This window comes from Carettochelys insculpta, chromosome 1, assembly GCF_033958435.1.
Source record: "Carettochelys insculpta isolate YL-2023 chromosome 1, ASM3395843v1, whole genome shotgun sequence".
NCBI classification, from domain to species: domain Eukaryota; kingdom Metazoa; phylum Chordata; order Testudines; family Carettochelyidae; genus Carettochelys; species Carettochelys insculpta.
The window spans coordinates 19,599,324-19,606,877 of NC_134137.1; the positions used below are offsets into that span (position 1 = coordinate 19,599,324).

At 49.8% G+C, this 7,554-nt stretch overlaps 1 protein-coding gene across 1 annotated transcript in view; it reads right to left on the minus strand.

The window, feature by feature from the left end:
- Window positions 1–5,598, minus strand: part of PAK1 (p21 (RAC1) activated kinase 1) — a 130,245-nt gene extending 124,647 nt beyond the window's left edge. The window contains exon 1 of the mRNA XM_074981206.1: window positions 5,428–5,598. The gene's annotated coding sequence lies outside the window, so the exon portion shown is untranslated. The remainder of the gene's footprint in view (window positions 1–5,427) is intronic.
- Between the last annotated feature and the right edge of the window lie 1,956 nt (window positions 5,599–7,554).

The following is a 7,554-nucleotide window of genomic DNA, read 5'->3' on the forward strand; positions in this document are numbered from 1 at the left end:
ATGAGGTACTGAATATTCATTTCAGTGCCTCATTAGTATTCTTCAATCTGGCTATTAGCATGGCTATTTCCAAGTTTTTCCTAAGTGTAGACACGGCCTGTCTGTTTAGACTAAAACAGGTATCTGCCTTCAGACTTTGCACTGGTGATTTTTAAAGAAGAGTTACCTTTTCAAAAGAAAAGCCTTCCAAGACAGCTGCACCACAGGGGAAAGCATGTGTTAGTCAGTAGGATTCAGAACCAAAGCCTGTTCACGCTGAAGCCAACAGGAAATGCTGCAAATGGTTTTGGTGAGAGTGGAGGCTGAACCTCTCTAGTCCCCAATACTTTCATCCCACCAGAGGGATGGCTCAGTGGTTTGAGCATTAGCCTGCTAAATCCAGGATTGAGAGTTTAATCCTTGCAGGGGACATTTAGGGATCTGGGGGCGTGGGGAAGGAGGGGGCTTGGTCTTGCCAAGAGGGCAGGGTACTGGACTCAATAACCTCCCAAGGGCCCTTCCAGCTCTGAGAGATGTGTATCCATAAACCAGATTGATTCTATTTAGCCAGATGACCATTGCTCATACATAGGTGTAGCCAATTTTCCTGAGGTCCCATAAAGTTTGTGTCCAGACACTGGTCCTGGCTCTGTATTCGGTACTGTTATTTAGCTGTAATTTACCCCTAAATGTCTCCTAACAGCCAAGTCAGCTATTGAAGTATTGGTGATGTGCTAGACAATATTGACCTCCCAGGGTCTAGCAAACTCTCTCATTCCGCACCAGTCAGGGCCCAAGGGTGCTTGACAAGAGAAGTTCAACATGTAGAAGGGCAGGGCTCTAAGTCCACAAGGCATTCAGAACCTAGTGAGAGAAAGAGCAAAACATTGGACAAGTGGCTTCCTCCATGCCAACATCACCATATCCGACGTACCGCCTTGCTGGTGAGAAAAAAGTGCCAGTAACAAAAATAAACCCCAAATAGCTACTAAGGGATAAGTAGATGTTTGGAGCTCTAACCTATCTGGTGAGAGGGTTTGCACTGCATTTAAAATTGTTGCAAGCAAACAGATACAAAGGAAATTGCACACGATTAATATAAGTTATCTTATTGTTGAGAAGAGAGAAGAGAAGCCAGGCTTGAGGTACAACGAACCCTCAAGATGCGCATATCTCACAGTAGCGCAATTGGAGGGAGACCCCAGAAGCTTCAGCCAGAGGCAGCTGCTGCTGCACAGGCAAGAGGGTAGGATATCCCCCTGTCAAAAGGGAACAATCTCCAGGGCACTCAGGGGAAGATCTGTTCCCTTTTGACAGGGAAATCTCCTCCCGCTTCCCCTGTGCAGTGGCAGTTGCCACCTCTGGCTGAGCTGGAGCAGCTTTGCTTCACCAGTCAGCAGCCTTTTAATGGGGGCGGGGGAAGATCCCTGATGATAAGGGGTTCCCCCAGCCCCTTGAGAGCACTGAGAGCACCAGCACTGAGAGCACCCCAGGCCAGCTGCAATCCCCCTTCACAGGGAGATTGCATCCCCCTCCGGCCCTGGCAGCAGCCGCTGATCTGACTCCCAGCCAGCCAGCCAGCCAGCAGCTTTTTAACACGGGGATCCCTGTTAACAAGGAGATCCCCACCCCCTGCCTCCCCAGCAGCGGCACCCCAGGGCACAGCTGGCTGAGCAAAGTGCTCTGCCAGCTCTCTTCCCCTTCAACAGGGGGATCCCCTGCTCCTGGCTGCAGTAGCAGCTGCTGGTGCTGAACCAGCGGCCTCACCCCCTCAACTTACATGAATTTCAAGTTACACCTGGTTTTCCAGGAACGTAACTCACAGAAATCGAGGGTCTCCTGTATTTATCTTTTCCAGACACGCAGATCTTTCTTCCTTACTGGGAAAAGTCCTGAAGAGCAGCTCTGCAGCTCCTCAAAAGCTTGTCTCTCTCACCAAGAGAAGTTTGTTCAATAAAAAGAGATTCATGCACTCCCTAATATTGGTCAGTGCAGTATTGTCTGTATTCTGTAAGAGTGGTTAATTCCTCAGGTTTAACTTTTATTTCAAAGTCACTTCTAGGGGGGAATCTTAGTAGCTTTAGTGTCACATTTGGAAAAAATCTATTCTGCTGGCAGAGTGCAGGGATAACGGCTAGCCACTCTGCACCCATTAATTTCAACATATTTGTGGCGTTGAGTATATACAAGGCCAAATTTTGTGTCAAGGAAAAGAAAAGTAATTAATCTTTGAACAAACTCAACAAAATACTGGAACAGCAGAATTAGCATCATCCTGTATTGTGGCTGTCCTTTCTGTACAGATTAACAGAGAGTACTCCTGACAGGCAAGTGTAAACGCAGTGAAGGACAAAGTAATCTCAACTGCTCAGCGCACACCAGTGTTCCCTATAAAATGTGTGCTTGTGCAGCTGCTCAGGAAAGACTCAAGTCTTCACCAACAGCCAGTTTGGTTTTTGTTTCAACTAGTGGTGCACATTCACACCTGCCTTAGTGCACATAAAAATTTATTCTGCACATGGATGGAAAAGGCTAGAGAGAACTTTGGTGGACACATATCAAGACCGCACCAAAGCCCTTTCTGAGGCCAGGTATACGCTACTGTCTAAATTGGTCTAACCTTTGTTGCTGAGGGGTGTGAAAAAGACACACCCCCAAATGATGCAAGCACAAAGTGACCGAAGCACTGTGTCAGCGACAGCCACTCTCTCATCGCCATACTGAACCTCTTCACTAGATGTGCTACCTGCCCCGAGCCTAAAAAGTGACCAGCACTCACCACTCCTACTGAGGTCCCCGAAGATTGAGGGCACTCAGGACCTTGTAGGATAGAGACTAACCCATCAAGCAGTTTGAAAATATGAACAAAAATGCAATCACTGTACACAGGGGTTAAGTAATGGGATTACTCTCCACTTCCCAATGAAAAGGACAAACTTTCTTCCTTCTAGAACAACAAGAAGTCCTGTGGCACCTTATAGACTAACAGATATTCTGGCGCATAAGCTTTCATGGGCAAAGAACAGCTTCATCAGACGCATCTAACGAAGTGGGCCTATGCTCCAAAATATCCATTAGTCTATAAGACCAAGGACTTCTTGTTCTCGAAGATACAGACTAACACGGCTATCTCTCTGATACTTTTCTTCCTTCTGTTCCTTGACCTGCTGAAAATCTTGAAGAAACATACCCCACTCTAGGAAGTCCTGCCTGAGACCCAACACCCACACTTCTATTAGCAAGAGGTAAGGTCTGGTGCCCCTAGCCTTTTGTCAAAGGCGGGAGGTGGATGGCAGGAGACAAATCGCTTGATCATTGTCTTTGGTTCACCTCCTCTGGGGCACCTGGCATTGGCTACTGTCGGCAGACAAGATACTGGGCTAGATGGACCTTTGGTCTGACCCAGTATGGCCGTTCTTATGTTCTTTTGGTTAAAACTTAAAGACAGCCTAACAATGCAGCCCTCGCAATAATCACCACATACTGCTAGTGTATATAATCATCAGAGCATCTAAACATCGTTTGCATAGCTCAGAGCAGATGATGTTTCCCGAAGTATCAAGTCAAGTTCTGAGGATTTTTATTCCGTTTCTTCCCATCTTTCTCCTCAAGAGCAACTCTTAACTGGGGGTTGGGGGTGAACCAGGATTGAGCAATTGCCTGGGAGAACAAATGGTCTGTAACATCGAGACACCTCACATAGCACCATGATTTTTAAAGCCTCTGGAAAGTGAAAGTATGTAGCCAGAATCACAGTGAATATCAAGGAGTCCTGTAGCCTTCTGAAGACTAACAAATTTATTAGACATAAGCAGCCCATGAAAGCTTATGTCCTAATACATTTTTTTAGTTTTCAAAGTTTTACAGGACCGGTGCTCCCCATAAATTCAGTGCTTGGGCAGCTACCCAGGAGAGATTCAGGTGCAGCCCACTGGATTAGAAGAGTGCCACATCCAGCAATATATGCGTCTAATGATCCGGCACATCCCTAGAGGCCTTGTCGCACACAACAAAATTTATTTTACCCAGAGATGGGAAAAGTCAGAGAGACCCCTCCCCTTGACAGCTTGTTTTTGCTGAAACAGACTAACTGGGCTCTCTCTTTGAAACTAGTGAGCATCCTGTGGGAATGCAAAGCTTTCTGAATCTGTGCAGTTTCAGACTGCAGCCTTTGGAGTTACAGAAGGAGATAAAGTATTCCTCCAGTGAAACCCTCCTGCGGCTGGCTTCCCTCCTTCCCCACGAGCAGCCTTGAAGAAAGCCACCCACTGAGACACACCCACACACCCTGAGTTTTCTCTTCATCAGATTCAAAAAGTTCAGTGCAATCACGAAGGGGAAAAAAAAAAAACCCAGAAGAGCTGCACTCTGCATTTTCACACCACGCGCACTATGAGAAGATCTACCAAAGCTCCTGCCCCCACAACTATTGGCTCTGTTCACTAGGCACACAAAGCCAGGGAGGGGGGAACTGCATTCCGCAGCCACCCCACTTGCGTCCACTAGACATACAGCTCGCTCACCAGACCTGCAACCCCATCCTCCAGATCCCTGGTCTTCAGTTCTCTGTAGTCACCAAAAAAGCCACACACGCCCTCCAGCCCCAAACCTCTGCTCACCAGCCACATCAAAAGGTACAGCTGCTGGGAATCATCCCATGATCTTCATTGTCCCTGCTTGTCAACTCCATAATACATTCAGTGCTGAGGCATCTGCCAGCCTGAGACACCCCGATTGTTTCGGTTCATTGGGCAAGAAGTCCAAGACTGAACCCCACAAGTGCCTTTTCAGGTCTTCTCGTTGACACAAGACCAAGCGCCCTTGCCCGCTCTGCACCACTAGCTCAGAGAAAGCAAGGGCTGAACCCCACTTCTGTCTAGTCCAGGAACCCCAAAAGAGCCAGGGAAAGCTGGAGCTCCAGTTTAGATCTCCCACTCTCAATCCCTTTGGTGCACAGTGGCGAGGCTGAGGGGGTCTACACAGGTGCTGGAACCACAGATGCGGGGCGGCTGCAGCACCCCCTCACTTGAAGGGGTTTCCATGACATGCCCATAGTTGGGTTCGGGGCTCCCAGTACCCCCACTGCACAAACTGCCCCGAGGAGATGGGAAAGGGAGCAGCGCCCTTTGTTACAGGAACCCGCGGCGCGCGCAGGATGGCAGCAGCCCCCCGCCCCCGGGCTGAAGGGCTCCCCGCATCTTAGCCCTCCAGGGCAGCCCAGGCGCAGCGGGGCAACTTCAAGAGACTCCGGCTGCGCTGCGCCGGGCTCAACAACTTGCCCGCCCAGGAGCGTGGGCTCAGCTGCCGAGAGCAGCTGGGCGGGGGAGGGGGAGAAAGCGGCGCTCCCAGCGCCCCCTGCCCGGGGACCCCCCGGCGGAACGCGCAGATCCACAGTGCCCCGCCAGCGTGGGAGGCGAAGAGCCCTGGTTCCCACGCCCCAGCACTCACCTTCCGCGGCAGAGGGGCTCCCGTTCCCTCCCGCCGCGCTGCTGCGGTCCCTTCCTCCTGCTCCCCCGCCCGCCTGCCTGCCTGCCTGCCTCAGCCCTCCTCGCTGCCAGGCGCTCCGCAGCGTAGCCAGTCCAGCAGGCTTCCCCCACGCACGCCGCTGCCTCTGCTATTGTCAGCAGCAGTACCTAGCGCAGCCCAGGCAGCTGCACCAGGCCCCTTCTCACCCTCCCTCCCGGCGGCTTTCCCCGCCCTCTTTCCTCTCCCATTGGCTGCTACGAGTGTTCGGCAAACCCCCCACCACCCCCCACCCGCCTCGAGCTAGGTTTCTGGGGCTTGGGAGGGAAGGAGTGAGAGAGGAGCATGGGCGTGTGAAGCAGGCAGGAGGCTTGTGAGGTGATGTCATTTGGGAATGAGTCTCAGAGGGGGTAGTCCTATTAGTCTGCAGCGTCACTAAAACCAAGCAGGCCTGTAGCGCAGTGGTTCCCAGCCTTGGGTCAGCCGGGGTATTGCAGGGGAGCTGTGGAAAAAGAAAAGAGAAATAAAAGTGATCAGAGCAAATAAGTATCAGAGAGGTAGCCAAGTTAGTCTGTATCTTCAAAAACAACAAGAAGCCCAGTGACACCTTATAGATTAACATATTTTGGACGTGTCTGATGAAGCGGGACTTTGCCCACAAAAGCTTATGCTCGAAAATATCTGTTAGTCTATAAGGTGCCGTAGGACTTCTCATAGCAAATAAGTTTTCAATAAATTGCAAAGTTACAATCAATTAATATTTTTAAATTAAGTCTCTGGCAATAATGTTATTCATAGCTGTCCAAAAAATCTATGTTGCAGTTTCCTTGTTCATTTAATGAAGTGCACATAGCGGCTAGAATCCGCTTTGATGGGGGTCCACAAAGTTTTGTTGGGGGACTGGGGGTCCCCACTCGTGAAGAGGTTGGGAACCAGTGTTGTGGGTCTTACCCTGGAAAACTCATCACCTAATAAATACATTTGTTAGTCTTTAAGGTGCTTCAGGCCTGCATGTTTTTTGGGAATGAGGCCGAGGTGGCTGGGTTTAGGGGCTGCCAGCTCCGTGGCATCCTCAGCCAACCACTTCAGCCTGTTCTGCAGTTTGCCAAGCCAGGAGGTGGGTAGGGTTAGGAGAATCAGCCTTAGCACTTTGCACCTTCAGAACCCTGCGCCGGTGTTAACAAATCAATCTTCTTGCCTCATCCTACACATCCTTCCGTCCCCATTTTACAGTGTGGGAAACAGGAAGGGTTTGTTCTGCTTTGGAAAATATATAACCACACACACCTTCTTAGTTAGCATACATGCTCCATGTGGGTGTGTCTGTGTACCTGTGTGTGTGTGCATGCTGAAGAGTCACCTTTGCTACTTTAGTAGGAAAATGGGTACTCCTGCTAATCCCCTAACTGCCTGGCCTAAATCCCTGGGCTGGAGCCCAGTGTATAAGGCAGGCCTGCACTCCCCTGCCAACCACTGGAAATTGTTGAGGTCCCAGCCCTGGGGAAATGGTGTGTAACCCAGAGGCACTGAGCCACTGACAAGAGAGAGTGAAGTTTGCTCTACAGCCTTAGCTGAGAGCCAGTGGGCTTTTAGCTCATGCAGTAGAGGCGCCTGGCTTTAGTTGCTAAGGCAGTGGTTCTCAAAGCACAGTTCATGGACCACTAGTGGTCCATGACCATCTTGGAGGTGAGCCACAGGCTCATGACTTCCCCCTACAAGGTCTCCACTGTAAGGAGCTCGCGCTGGCTCTCCAGCCCTGCACCACCTGTGTTACAGCTGCCTATCTACATTTTAATGCTTCAGTAGGCTAGTATGAAAAGTTTAGTGTTTAAGGTATTTAGAGATAAGGACATGCACGTTGTCATCATGCATGGTTGGCTGGTGGTCCACGGAAAGGTTTGTGTTGAGAGGGGTGGCACATGGGCCAAATGTCAATTCTGGGCAAAATAATGGAATTATTAGTTTGAGGGTCTGATTCTTTTTTTGTAGAGGCAAAAAATATGATGAATGCCAGTCAGAATTATGTCATGAAAGGTAGGACTTGCCAAGCCTTTTTACAGCATTACAGGTCTGGTTGATAAAGGTAATTGTGATGATACAGTATATTTGGAT